The following is a 14,902-nucleotide window of genomic DNA, read 5'->3' as shown; positions in this document are numbered from 1 at the left end:
CACACCTGAAACAGAGGATGCAGTTCCAAAAACCAAGGAAGGAGAGGAGTTGGCCCTGCACTGAATGGGAAGGGAATAGACTTGATTCTGTTTTACTGATGCGACTGTGATAATGGTGGAGATGGGGAGATGCAAACTATATGAAATTCAGAGTTCAGTTTTTCAGAATTATGGCCTAAAAATAAACAACAGAAAGGTATAAATGACAAGAAAGCAATCCCTGTCACAACAGACGTGTGTGTGTGTTTTGTTATATGATTGAGCAAGCACAACCATAAAATATCTGGGGGGAAATCTCACACAGGATGAACGATCTAGAGCGGAATGTGAATGATGAGACACATACTTTATGAGAAACGATGTCCGTGGACAGGAAGAATAAGTTGTCCTCTACAGAAAGGAATTACAAAAACATGAGATACTTTTCTAGATGGAAGATGGAAGGAAGGAAGGAAGCGGTTTGTGTTTAAAACATGGTGCTGGAGAAGAATGTGAGAAGTGAGTTGGATAGGAAGGAAAAGAAATGAAGACATGTTGGAGAAGAGGGTTGGAGAAGCCTGGTGTGAAGAGGAGGCAGTCACGGCTGGTGAGGCACTTAGGCGTGTTAAAGGCAGCCTGCCTGAACCCCTCAAAATGTCTCTTCTCTCACAACTCCCACTGTGTCTATGACTTGCGCCCCAAAGCTACCAGCATGATGGATCGGGCCTTACTGGTGCCCCAGAACAACAGCAAGGGTTGCAAGGTACTGAGAAGGGCCACACCAGTCTGACAGCAGTCTGAAGGCCTGGCTGAGCTGAATGGCAGAGATTCAGAGCCACCCTCGACTGATAAGGGGTTTGGCATTAAATCAGCATCTCTGCTTCGGGAGCAGCCGAGTCTGGCACAGTGTGAGGCTGGGAGGGGAGTCAAGGCCAAACTATTCTTCCCTGTTCACAGGAACTAAAACCTAACCTTGAGGGAATTGCTTGAGAATACTGACTGTCAGCAACAACAGAGAACCAAGAGGGCAAGAGCCCCTGGCCTATTGTTCTCTGGGAGCACTTGAATAGGAGCGAAGAGCCTTCAGGTAACCAAGCCCTTCTTTCCAGCCTTTAGGGGGCCGTTCTGGTTTCCAGCATGGGCACCTGCCTAATCCTACCCTCCAGGCAGAGAGTCTCTCTGCCCTCCCCCCCCATTGTGCATGGTGCGAATCCTCTGTGTGTGCCAACGTGCACAACTTCGTGCTCCCCCCCTTTCCTGTGGATGCCCCCATGTGCCCCAGACCCATCCCAAGACTGGTCCTACTGTTGGGGGGCTGGTGGCCACAGGCTGCCTTTCTACTGAGCCGGGAGGCTTGCTTCATGGGCCCCCCTCCCTTCCCTGCGACTTCCATCCTTCTCCACCAGGGTCTTTGGAACTGGCGCCGCTTCCATAACTCCCGGTAAAGGCTGATACTCTCTTTCTCCCCCTGAGCAGGACGGCCAGCAACCCTTGAAATCAACGCACTTCTTCCGTGCAGAACCTCGGGCAGGGACACAGGCGGCCACTCTGCCTTCCTTGGCTTTGTCTGGCACCCACTTCCTCTCTCGCTCCTCCGCTCCCCTTCTCTGTTAGGGTCCTCTCAAGTTTGCATTGGATAGAACCCGGAGCTCTGCTCAAGGACCAGTGAAGCATGGTTTTTTCTTAAATGTCTGGTTTTCTTCTTCTGGTACTGTTTTCTGATGGACTAGAGACAGTAGGTTTTCAGTAACCTGTCAGACTCCAGTACCGAGGTGTGCTTTTCTGATGGGTAACCTTTTCCCATGGACTAGACTGTCATTTCCCAGTCCCCTCTCAGTTCAATACCAGGGCAAGCTTTTCTGATGGGTACTGTTTTGTGATGGACTAGACTGTAATTTTTCACTAGTCTATCGGATTCCAGTTCTGAGGTAAGCTTTTCTAATGGATACCTTTGAGCATGGACTAGACTGTAGTTTTTCAGTGCCGTGTCAGTTTTCAGTACCCTATCAGATTTTAGTGCTGGGGCAAGATTTTCTGATGGGTACTGCAAAACACTGTAAGTGGACCATTGTAGTACTTCTCTTTTTTTAATTCCAGTTAGTTCACTGCAAAATAACACAAACAAAATCTGGTGCTTTTCTGTGGAATTTGTATTCTATTCATTCATTCATTCATTTAGTCAGTCAGTCAGTCATTTATTTACATTTATATCCTGCTCTTCCTCCAAGGAGCCCAGAGCGGTGTGCTACATACTTGAGTTTCTTTTTCACAACAACCCTGTGAAGTAGGCTAGGCTGAGAGAGAAGGGACTGGCCCAGAGTCACCCAGCAAGTCTCATGGCTGAGTGGGGAATCTGAACTCGGGTCTCCCTGGTCCTAGTCCAGCACTCTAACCACTACACCACGCTGGCTTTCTTCCTGCTTTGAAGAAGGTAAGACAGTCTTACTGGAGTTGTTGTAGGCAGAAAAGAGAAAGCAGCTTCCTTTGATCATACTGAGCATACTCCACTGCATTTGAGCATGCTCAGTTGCACAGAGTAAGGAAATTAGATAGAAAAGAAAAAAATTGTGCTGCACTGGCATCTTGTAGTTAGGCACATCTGTCTGGCTCCTCGAGAGGTTCCAAAATACCACTTTGACCTTGTGTGCCTCTGATCTTTAGAAAACTGAATGCAACCAGGGCGGATCCTGTTTAGCTAAAGGGAAGAGTCATGCTTGCTACCACCAGACCAGCTCTCCTCTCCTAACATGAAGGGGTAGGGGTAGGGTTAACCCTAACCCTAACCCGTCACAGTGTGTAAATGAGAAATTGGCAACGTGGATGGGGAAGACGCTCTCCTCAATGTGCCTGATGCAAACGGTTGGGTTGCTCTTTGGGAGGCCAGAGCAGCAGGACAAGAGGGAGGAGGGCAGCAGGGTCCCGTGCTGGGGCAAGGCAGCAGCTGGCCATGGTGCCTCTGCTGGAACCTGGGGCCATCCCTGCCCCCAGAGGCGGCTTGCCTCTCACAGGAGCCTGACCCAGAGTTGGGGGGAGCGGGATTGCGTGGGGTGTGGAGGCGGGCTGCTTTGCAGCCTGCACTTGCGCTGTTTTGCTTGTGTCTCTTGCAGCGGTTGTGGACCTGTGGCAAACATTCACACTGGCACAGAGTGGCTTTTCCCTGCGAAATGACAAAAACAAAGTTCCAACAAGTAACTCCTCATCTGCAGTGAGCAGGAACTGCTAAAGAAAACCTGCCATTTGCATGGTCGTGTTGATGAATATGGACCCACCTGGTGGTGGGGGGAAGAGCCCGGCAAAAGCAATGAGAAACTGGGACATGCTGTTCCCCTCTCCATGCACATTCCTGGCATATGTGACTTCCTGCCTTAATGTTCATTTGATTGCACAGAGGGAGACCCATCCACACACGGACTTTGTCGGGGGTGTGTGTGTTTTGCTAGCACAGTAGATCTGTAGGCTTCCTCCGCTCCCTTTTTGCAGCTAAAAAGCAGATGGTTTTCAAGGGTGCCTTTGGGATTGGTCCCAGCTGTAGGGAGTCCCGCGCTGAATCTCTGCTCGTGTGAATGCCGCCGAGTGAAGTGAAGGGACTGGCGGCAGCGGCTCCTGCAGCATCTGCCTCTCCTGAGCCGCTGATGTCATTCTTGCGCTTTGTGCCGGATTCAGCCCTGCTGCGCATATTTAAATGCTGGACGGCCCGCATAGTGCCGTGAGCGAAAAGGGAGCTCTCTGGTCCAAGGCCAGTTTCCCAGCGGATGGAGTGATAATTAAGGAAGCCGGGCGGCCTGAATAATGCCGAGAGGCCGGCGAAAGCATCCGAGGAGCGAGGCTAAAATGACCCGGAAAGAAGAAATCACCCATTTTAATTGGGCTTTGACAGGGATGGTAGGGTGAGCAAGTGTCTGAGAGTGACATTGTGCAAATTAGGCCATCCCGTCCAGGCGTCCGTGTGAAGCACGAGATGTGGTCTGTTTGCGTAACTGGAGTGTGCTGGGCCCTGTGAGTTGGGCTGTTGGGCCAGTCCAGACGCTCCCGTAGTGGGGTGGAGCTGCCTCCGAGTGACTGTGATATGGGGGTGTGTGTGATGGGCCCCCTTCCTTCCCACCCAGACGCCAGCCTTCCGTACCACGGCAGTCAAGACTCCATCGGCCCAAAGCAAGGGGGGGGTTATCTGCCAGCCGGCGTGCCAGTGTCTTTCTGGCGGGCAGTGCTGTTGCTTGCAAATGCTGAGCATCGGAAATGCGTCTGGGGGTGCGTCAGAGTAGAGATGACCTCTTTGGGGCTGCTCTGATATCCTCTCGAAGAAGACCAGCAGCAGCAACAAAAAAGGCTTCCTGGAGCCTCAGCTGGAGCAAAACGTGGTCAAACAACCCAGAACCTCCGGGGGAGGAAAAGCTGGCGGCTGCTGCTATCAGATGTTTGGACACAGACCAGCTATTGTGTTGGGAAGCAGAGACTGCATTTCGCAAGGGGTCAGGCTCCCACCCCAGCAGCAACTTCGCTGTGGTGCTCTCATGGTTTCTGTGGAAGGCTGCTGCACTTCTAGCTTTTGAGAGAGAACTCAGAGAAGCAAAACGTACACCCCCCCCCCTCCCGCCCGCCCCTGTGTTGGTTGGTTTGGCTGGCGGGTGGGCTGGCTTTTGTAAAGGAGGTTCTACAGGAACACGGCAAAAGGCTACCAAAGAGCCACACAGTGAGGACAGTGACGGGGCGGGGGTGTGTGGGGCTTCGTCGGCTGGTGGTTGCTCTGCGTTGACCTCCTGGGTACTCTTCTGTTTCCGTGGTGATGGTTTGGAGCAACAAATATGCAGATTCAGGATTTGATTTTGATGTGTTTCTCTTGAAGGTAGCGTTAGCCTTGCCTCTTCCCATACAATGCAGCCACAGTGGTGCTTTAGCCAGCTGATGAAGCAGTCAGATGCAGTCTTGGGGGCTGACTGGGGGGGTGTTCCGAGGTCCTTGCAGTGCCGGGCTGTTTTCCCTCCTTTGGGCAGTCCTGTTTGGGGCCCTTGTGGAAAAGAGGTGGCAGTGATGTGGCCCTCTTAGTCACTCGGGCGTTCCTCCTCCGCCCTGGGGCTGGGCTGGGCTGGGCTGGCGGTCCCGAGGAAGGCATGTGCGCTGTGCACAGATTGCACAGAGCTGGTGCTGAGAGAGTGGCCTAGAACGGGGCTCCCAGCCGGAGTCCCCCAATGTGGTTGGACGGCCCATCCTCCCAGCCACAATGACCAAAGGCCGTCCCCAGCCAGAGGCCATTGCGGCTGCGGAGGGTGGGAGTTGGGGTCCCATCCAGCATCTGGAGACCCAACGTGGGGAACCCCAGGCCTCATGGGACGCGCAAGGAGGCGGCAGCAGGCGGGGTGTGGCCTTTGCCTGGACTGACTCTGCTCGTGCCGAGTGTGTGCTGGCTCTCCTTTCTGACCGGAGGCCTTCCATCTCGCCCTGCAGGGTGCTTGCCAGACTAGCTGCTGGATCAGCAGCAAGATGCCTCCGCTTAGGCAAGGCGCATTGCAAACGTCAACAGCAGGGGGAGCAGAGTTTCGTGGAAACTAGCAACCCGGAGAAACAGCAACCTTCTTATGCCGGATATAGGACGTCCTCGCTCTATATGGCAGCGGTTCAGTTTGAGACAAGGCACTGGCAATGCGAATGGCCCCCGGCTGTCTGCGTGGGGACTGCGGTGGTGTCACGACGCAGGGAGTGTGGAAGCACACCTCCGAAATACAACATGACCCCATTGCAGGGTCTAATCTGGAAAGCGCCGTGGAGAGAGAGGGGCTGTTGCGGGGTGAGAGCAGACGAGGGTCGCCTTTGTGTGGCTTTGAGCAAGAGGGAGAAGGGAGCCTCCACCTCTGAGGTTGCAGTCAGACTTCTGCCTGTGCCGTTGGGAAAGGGCTCGTCTTGCATTTGTGAGAGCACAACAATGAGCTATGCCTGCCCTCCCTTGGCTTTTTTGGACCTGATACTCCAGTGTGAATGGCTGTGTGTGTTTATTTCCCCAATGAGATTGATGGTTGTGGTGCCTGGTTCTGCTGTCAGGATTGGGGATGCAAAGTCCAAGCTGCTCATACCGAGCATTCCAGTTGCACAAATATGTTTGGATGGCCTCTCTATAGACAGTTCCTCGCGAAGGTCAATGTGGAGCAGATCTGTGCAGATGCCATTTGGAAGACGGTGTGTAATGCTCCTGTGCCTAGAACAGCATTTTCAGAAGAACCCGGAGATCAGACCAAGAGTTTATCACGGCCGGGAGGTTCTCAGACATGGCCCCCCAGATGTGGAGGGACTACAATGCCCATCATCCACAGCCACAGTGGGAGATGATGGGAGTTGCAGTCCAGCCACATCTGGGGATCCACCCCGGACAGCTCCTGACCTTGTCCCAAACCCTATTTCCTAAAGCGCCCAGCCAGCCAGAGGCAGCAGCCTTCCGGGCTCTCTGTAGGATTTGGGACTCAGAAGTGCATCGCCATGGTAGAAATCAGGGGCTCATCTTAAACCCAGAGTCCTCTTCCTTGGGGGCAAAGAAGGTATAACCTGTATTTAACCTCTGCTTATTAAGGGGCTCATCTCACATTCAGAGTTGCCTTGTATTTGGCCAAAGACAGTCTCTGGTGGTTCTTTTTAGGTGCCATCCGTGACTGCTGGGCCTGTTCTCTGCTCCCTCGTTTGGTCCTTTAGGAAAGGCCTCTGAGCCCAGCCATCCTGGTATCTCCTGGCACGGCACCCTCCTAACGAGGCACTCCTTGCGCGAGGACCTGCTCCTTCCTCTTCCTCCTGCCTTGCAGCCTCTGCTGAAGGGGTCACTTTGTGACTTCAGGTTCTTGCGTTATGGAACAGAGGAAGCTGCCATATACTGAGTCAGACCCTTGGTCCATCTCGCTCAGTATTGTCTACACAGACTGGCAGCGGCTTCTCCAAGGTTGCAGGCAGGAATCTCTCTCAGCCCTCTCTTGGAGATGCTGCCAGGGAGGGAACTTGGAACCAAGAAGCTCTTCCCAGAGCGGCTCTATCCCCCGAGGGGAATATCTTGCAGTGCTCACACATCAAGTCTCCCATTTATATGCAACCAGGGTGGGCCCTGCTTAGCTCAGGGGGACAAGTCATGCTGGCTACCACCAGACCAGCTCTCCTCTGAAAGGGAGAAGAGTTTTTCCTTCATGCTCTCCTAGTTGTTATCTCAGTGCATATTTATATTTAAGACAGTTTTAAGAATATTGTTGAAATTCTATGTTGGTGTGTTTACAAAGTTGTTGAGTTTTTAAGCCAGTGGTTGGCTCCAAGAAACACATGGCGGCTAGACCTGGTTGGTTTGTCGTTTTGGGCACATGTCTGCTTTGTGTTCCTCCTGTGTTCTTGTGAAGAAGACCTGGTGTGGGGTGTGTGTGTGTGTGTGTGTTTCTCCTCCTCCAGGGCCCCCTGTGGGGAGCTGAGCAGCAGCACCTTCTGGGGCCTGGGCTTCAAGCCAGGGCAGGCAAGCAGGTGAGGAGGGGTCCAGGCAGTGGGAGGGCTGCCCCGGTGGTGCCAGGAACAGCTCCCTGGTTCTGAAGAATCCAGACCGAGTCATCACTGTAACAAACACTACTTTCGGCTGACGTAAAACAAGAAAAGCTTGGTAAAGATGAACTGTGCTGGATAAGAAAGCTGGGTTGCCTGCGCTTAGATCAGAGAGACAGAAGTCTGTGAGCAAATGATGCTGGAATGCAGGAATCCAGGCACACATCAGCCCCCTCCCCACTCCTTTAAGGAGTTAAAGGCAACATTAACCCTTTACTTTCTGGCTGGAAGTAATCCAATTGCTATTGCAATTCCAAGGCAGGGGCCTGTGCAACTGGGAGCATGGAAAACATTGAGTTGGAAGCCTTCTGTATGGAGCATGTGCTTCTTTGGTGCTGATCTGTATTCACATTTCCTGTAGTCATGGGCTAGAGTTGGCCTTAAGAAGGTCGAATGCTGTGTGGGCCGCCTGTCCAGCCTGTCCTGCTGTGTGGGAAACCAGCGGTGCACAAGCTGCAAAAGCTCAGGATGTGAATATGAAGTTCATTGGTAGAGGGAGTGGACGGCATTCCTGGGCGTGCAGGGCTAAGAAGCAGCACAGAATGTCGCCATCTTCTGTCGGAGTTCAGTGGGTCTCCAGGGCAATGGGTCTGGTGACTTTTAGGAACATAGGAAGCTGCCATATGCAGAGTCAGACCCTTGGTCCATCTAGCTCAGTATTACACAGACTGGCAGCGGCTTCTCCAAGGTTGCAGGCAGGAATCTCTCTCAGCCCTTTCTTGGAGATGCTGCCAGGGAGGGAACTTGGGACCTTCTGTCTGCAAGCAGGCAGGTGCTGCTCTTCCCAGAGTGGCTCCATCCCCTGAGGGGAATATCTTGCAGTGCTCACACATCAAGTCTCCCATTCAGATGCAACCAGGACAGACCCTGCTTGGCTAAGGGGACAAGTCATGCTTGCTACCACAAGACCAGCTCTCCTCTCAAGACTCTTGGCTTGAGCTCTTCTCCAGCCAGGCCTGTTGGCCCATAATCTCTGTTGTTGTTGTTGTTGTTGTTCGATTTCTATACCGCCCTTCCAAAAATGGCTCAGGGTGGTTTACACAGAGAAATAACAAACAAATAAGATGGACCCCTGTCCCCAAAGGGCTCACATTCTAAAAAGAAACATAAGACAGATGCCAGCAACAGTCACTGGAGGGTTGCTGTGCTGGGGCTGGATAGGGCCAGTTGCTCTCCCCCTGCTCAATAAAGATAATCGCCACATTAAAAGGTGCCTCTTGGCCCAGTGAGCAGCATTCTCTGCTAACTGCATGGAGGTGCCGCCCAAGAGCAGGAGGGGCTTCAGAGGACCTTCTGGCCTTCACTTGGCCACCAAACACCCCACTGGCAAACAGTGAGCTCCACTGAATCAGGACCCCTCGGTCTCCTCTGGGTTCCAGCTCATTGCTAAAAATGCGGCCACGGACTGGCTTCCGCCCTGCCGGGGGCTCTTGGCCACAGCTGCCTCCCTTGCATGGTCTGTTGCGTTTAGGGAAGGGCTCGTGGCTCCTCCTGGGGAGAACATCCGCATTGTGTGCAGAAGGTCCCAGGCAGAGTGGCTGGCATCTCCAGTCAAGACGGGCTCGGGATGGCCTTCTCTGCCAGAGACCCGGAGAGAGGCTGACAGCCCAAGGGAAACGTCTTGGCCCCGCTGGGCCAGTGGTCTGGCTCAGGGCCAAAGCAGACACATTCCGTGGAAGACTGGATCTGTAAACCACCTAGAGATTTGTATATGGGGGGGGGCATATAAATGTGAACAATCCAAATAGCGATAAATCAGTTATGTTGTCTGCCATGTAGACATTAAATTCCTGCCGCCATAGCCTTTAGGGCAGGGGCCCCTACCCTCCGGGCTCCAGCTGCTGTTGGACTGCAGCCCCCATCACCTCCGGGAACATCAGAACCTGCCTGATTGTGCTGGCCCATCACGCTCCAGACGGCCTGCTCTGGTTGGCAGCAGCTCTGCAAAGACTCCAGGTGGGAGACTCTCTCCCAGCCCTACCTGGTGATGCTGCTGCTGCCACTGCTGCCATCAGAGACACTCTCTGGTGGCAGCAGCGGCAGCATCAGCATCACCAGGGTCTGGGTCCTTCTGCATGCCACGCAGAGGCTCCGCCCCTGACGCCCCCCCCCTGGAAACAGAGGGCCCAGAACTGGGCAGAGAATGGCAAGTGGGCTAGGAACTGGCTGCTCCCCCCGCCCCCCTTGCCAGGCGGTATCTCCTGAGCACGGCGCGGGGCTCCCTTTCCCTGTGCTCTGTGGTGTGGGGCTCTCCTTGCTCGTCCGGCAGCCCCTTGAGCAAACAGCCACGCCTCTCTCCTGCTGCTGCCAGCCAAGGACCTCTCCTCCTGAGGTGCCCACTTTAAAACACAAAACCCCGTGGAGGATAAACACATAACACGTTGTTGCACCCTCCTGATGAAACCAGTCATAAAGAAAACACCCGCCTGGCTGATAGCCTGGGGCTGGGGGGGGGGGGTTGGCGAGCGAGCGGGGCAGAAGGGCGGCTTCCTTGAAGCAGCGGCCTCCTCCCTTGTCCCTGCCATCCCAACGGGGGCCGTCCTCTGTTGGCATGTGTAGGGGCCGAAAACGGAGGCTGTGTGTGGAAGGAGACTGCCGCTTGGCAGAAGGAAGCGCCAGACCCGGCTCCTGTCCTGCTGGGAGCTGAGCACGGGGAGGCAGAGGCGGAGCAGATGGTTTGCCGGCAGGGTCAGCGGCACCATTTAGACTTGGCGCCAGAGGGCCGCAGTGTCAGGGGGGTGGCGAGTCTCTCTCTCCAGCATGCAGGGGGTGGTTTCCTGCCCTGGGGGGCAAGCTGCCTGGAGCTGTCTCTGCTGGTGTGCAGAAGGGCCGGAGTTCTCCAGCTGAACAGGCCGCGGCCGGGGAGGCTGCAGAGCCTCTCGTTTTCTCCAGCTGGGCGCAGAATGGATTTTGTTCCGGGCCATGTGTGCACATGTGCATGCCGAGTGGGGCCTTCCTGATTCAACCTGAGTGGGATCGAACATGTGTGAGCGTGTGCACATGTGCACGCCTTAGAGGGCACCCTGGGCTTGACATCCGCAGGCTCTGACCCTGTCTCCGTGGGGTCTGCTTGCCTTTGGAGGCTGCTGGCGGAGAAATGGGGTGGACCTCTCAGAGATGTGTGCTGGGTGCGGAGAGTGTAGCTCAGCAAGCCCCCTTGTGCTGCAAGCCTGGGGCACAAAATGGCTCTGTGTGGCTGGCAGGCTGGTGAGTTTCTCGAGGGTCACTGGTGGTGGGGCGGCTAGTGGGATCCCAGAGACTTAGTCACCCAGGCAGCAGATAAAGGGGTGCTCTCAGCTGCTTCCTTGTCTCCTCTCTCCCCAGCCATGCCACCAAATTTAATTCTTCTGTGTGATATTGCATGTGGCCGGGTATCAGAAGTCCAACCAAGCCATCCCTCTCTTGGAACCCAGCCGCCCCAAACAGCCTCCTCTTGTAGTGCCTCGTTGGATGGATTCCAGAAGAGGATCCATGTTTCTCTGTGGCAACAAAAACAGCCAGAAGTCCTCAGCAACTTCAATACTATCACATTTATGGTGGCAGCAGCTTTTACTGAAATAACCTCTCTCATCCATTGTGCAAACTGGACAGGGAGATGCTGGAGGTCGCCTTAAACGCGTTACAAGTTGGGAATTCTCAAAAATCAGCAGAATTGTCCATCCTGGCCGCAATTGCTGCCGCTAAATAAAAGCAAGTGATATCATTTCCCTACTCTTAAAAAAAACCAAACACCCCTGCCAATAGAAATTATGATTGTTTGTCTTTCACAATCTTGCTCTTAAGTCTGTCACAATCCACAGAAGCTTCTGTTGGTTTTCCAGGAGGCAGGACCTGGCAGTGGGCGGTTAGGATGCAGGCCTTGTTTCCGGGTTGTCTTCTCACAGAATTCCTGGAAGCTGAGTAGCTGGTGTGGCAAGAAGTGATTGTGCAGAATCAATAGAGGGAAGCTGCCAGGGGTGCGGAAAGGCTGGGGAGAGCGGGAGAGCCGAGAGAAGGCACTGGGGAGGACGTGGCTTTTCCGGCTGCGCCTTGCTTTTGCGTGGCCTTTTTGGAGTCTGAACTCCTCACCGTGATGCTGGGCCAGAGGAGGACTCGGCCATCTGAGCAGAAGAGAGCACAGGTGGCAGCACGCAGTTCCCGGGGTGGCTGCTGATGTGCTGCTGAGGCCCATCCGTGGCTGTTCTTGGCCACTGAACATGGCTTGTTCACTAGCCGGAGTGCAGATGGTGCTGCTGCTGCTGCTCCTCAAGGCCCCAAGCTGGGCCCGGCCCCCGCCAGGCTGGCAGGTTCCTCCCACCCTGGAGACCTGCTTTCAAAGGGGAAGTCTCCTCCTCTTTCTGGGACTGGGACCAGCCATTGCTCAGCCCTCGTCTGGCATGCAAGAAGTCCCCGGCCTCAGCATTTGAAAGGATCTCGAGGCACAGAGCTGAGAGAGACCCTTGCCTGAGTCGGCTGCCCGTCACAGCAGGCAGGGCCAGATGGCAGACGGACCCCGTGGTCTGCCTTGGCTCAAGACGGCTCACCTCCCATCACAGTGGTGGCTCCTGGTCTATGGCTCCCCTCAACCAGAGTTGGGAAGTTGCCGCTTGAACTTATTCAGCTTGTCTGTCGTGATCTGGACTTTGTCCCTGGCTGGAATAAGTTCATAATAAGGTGTTTTTTTTATATATATATATATATATATATATATATATATATATATATATATATATATTCGAATCCATCAGAAACTTGGGAGCTGCCCTTTGGGCTCACATTCGCTGAGGAGGGAGGCAGCCGTGCCCTTGCGAGGTGGGTGTGAATGGCGGAATGTTCTGTCTGAAGTGTGTTCAGACTCTACTGGTGGTTTTATTTATTTATGCAATTTCTATACACAGAGAAATGACAAACAAATAAGATGGAGTGGGCCGTCCTCTTCTTCGTGGACGGCTGTGTGAGCCGCAGGCCTGTGAAGCTGGTCTACAGGGAGGTGACAGTTCTGGGCCCAGAATCCTCTCCTAACTTTGTCACTGGCTATAAAATACGGAGGAGCGCCTGCATGTTAATTGGAGGGTGGTGGGCGGAGGGGAGGAAAGCTGGGACTCATGGGGCAGAGGGCACGTCTGGGGTAGTCCACGTGTGTTTGGGGGACATCTCAGGTTTTTTAAAAAGCGCAAATCTCAAAAATGTCATGTGTGTACAAGACGAGCATATGTTTGGGAGCAGACATCTCATACAAATACTCTCTGAATGGGATGGGCTGCAACTCTCAAGTGTATGTACCACTGAAACCCTGCGTTTGCTGCCATGTAATGTGTGAAATAGTGTCTAGGAGGTTAGAGGTGAGGTGTGTGGCTGTTATTTGCTTCATGCTGTTTATACATATTGTGTGTGGGGTGGGGGGAGGGGGGAAATTGGATGTTGGAGTGAGGTAAAAGAGGCAAAAGTCGGAAATCCCTGGAGATCTCCTAATTTGCCCCTCAAGAGATCCCTTGAAGTGGTTATTGGCCTGAGCCAGCCTGCAAGACTCTGTGACTCCTTGTTCATGGTGAGATGCACCACTTGGTAGAATGAGGCTGAACCGCCATCCAAGAGAGCAATGCTAAAAACATGGCTTGGTGTGTTGTGGGGCTCCAACCAACTAGACGAAACTGTTGCCTCCTTCCCCAAATATGCAACTCTCTTTTACAGTCTTCTAGTTAAAGAGCAAGTAAACATTTAATCTTGAAGGCTTATGTTTGCCGAAGTGTGATTTCCCCCCTAAATGTTGAAGAACTGCAGACTGAAGAATCTTCCTAGCTGTCAATAAATGGCATGACCGAAATTGGAATGATCAGCTTTAGGAATAGCTAGACATGTTTTTCCTCCCGTTTCAGTGAAAAATCAAAATGCCAGGTGCTGAAGATAAGCTTTTTGGCCCAGATCCAAACACTGATGCAGCAGGAAGAGCATCACCAAGCTAACTCTTTTGTGGAGTTCTCCGCTGCAGATCACGGGCTTCCCATGTCAGCAGAGGCAGTGAAGGGCTTTCCTCTCAAAGCAGGCGGAGGTGGGTGGCTGGGGAGGGGAGGGTGGAAACAGGGTGGCTGGCTAGCAGGGCGGCATGGCAGAGGCTGTCGGGGCTGAGGGCCCTTGAAGGAGGAGGAACTCCTCCTCCTCCTCCTCCTGCTGTATGCTTCTCCACGATGACTTCTCCAGGGCAAGCCCTTCTCCAAGTTCCTCCATCTTCTGCAGTTAGGCTAGTGGCTACTAGGAAGATGGTTGCCCACTCAGTAAGGGTGTTGTCTTGAAGAGACCCGGAAGACTCACGTGACCCTTCTTTCTTTTTTCGGGACCCTGGTGAAGAGGTTTCCCTTCAGGCAGGCCTTTGGTCAACAGTGGCTGCTGCTGCTGCTTCTCTCTTGACTGACTGAGTGCTGGGAGTGTGAGGTGACTTTGGCTGCAGTGTGAGCTGCCTCAAGAGCCCTACGAGGGGGCTAGTGGGCAGACGTTTGGCGTGTTTCAAGAAGGGAGCAGCAGCAGCCACCGCCCAGCTGTCTTTATCCTTGCTGCCCCCCGCCACACACACACACACACACACTGCTTGCTCCTCACATGGCATCTGCCTTCCATGTGGGGAGAGCTGGCTTGTGCCCCAAATCTAATGTTTTCCATCTCTGTGCAGAATGAGTTTTCTTCTGGGTGGCAGTATCCAGGTAGGGTGTGTGCACCATGTGCATTCAGAGTGGGGCCTTCCTGATCCAACCTGAGCAGGGTCTAAATTGAACTGAGCAGACATCCAAGAACCTGTGAGTGCGTGCACACACCTTCGAGGGAACAGTGCCCCAAATCCTTTCAAGGAAGCTTTGCCTTTTAGCTATCACTTGTGGCTGAGTTGCAGCAAAGTGCTTGAAGGACTCAGTAGAGCAAAGCTGTAGCAAAGAAGGCGTCCACCTCCCCTGCTCTGACCTCTGACTTGTTAGCCTGAGATGCCTCTTCTCGGGGCGGGGGGTGGGGAGATTGATAGATGTTTCTGGCAAAAGATAATGGCTGAAGGTCATTGTGGCTTGGGGTGGTGGGAGTTGTTGTCCATCAACATCTGGGGACCAAGTTGGAGAACTCCTGGCCTAAGGACTTCCTTATTGCTTCACAGAATTTGCCTGTTTAAGGCATTTGCTATTCTTATGGTTCAGCACTGTGTGTGGCTTTTGATTCTGCTCTTGCCATTGTTGTTGTTGTTTTTGTTGTGTACTGCGTTAGACACATCATGGAGTTTTGTAAACAAAAAGCCCCGTTGCCGTTTGCAAGATGACAAATTGTTTCTGAAGGTGCTGGGTGCCAGGAAGGGCAGAGGACACTGAGCAGAAGCGTGGCTGCTGTCCAGTGGGGAATTCTCCTATGAAACTCCGTGGAA

At 53.5% G+C, this 14,902-nt stretch overlaps 1 protein-coding gene across 6 annotated transcripts in view; it reads left to right on the top strand.

Annotated features, from left to right (window-relative positions):
* CGNL1 (cingulin like 1) overlaps positions 1-14,902 on the top strand; it is a 69,084-nt gene that overhangs the window by 9,165 nt on the left and 45,017 nt on the right. The window lies entirely within an intron of this gene.

The sequence above is a fragment of the Hemicordylus capensis genome, chromosome 10 (genome assembly GCF_027244095.1).
Source record: "Hemicordylus capensis ecotype Gifberg chromosome 10, rHemCap1.1.pri, whole genome shotgun sequence".
In the NCBI taxonomy this organism is placed as follows: Eukaryota; Metazoa; Chordata; class Lepidosauria; order Squamata; family Cordylidae; genus Hemicordylus; species Hemicordylus capensis.
The sequence above is the reverse complement of the archived record's forward strand: the minus strand, read 5'-3'. Positions and strand labels throughout refer to the sequence as shown.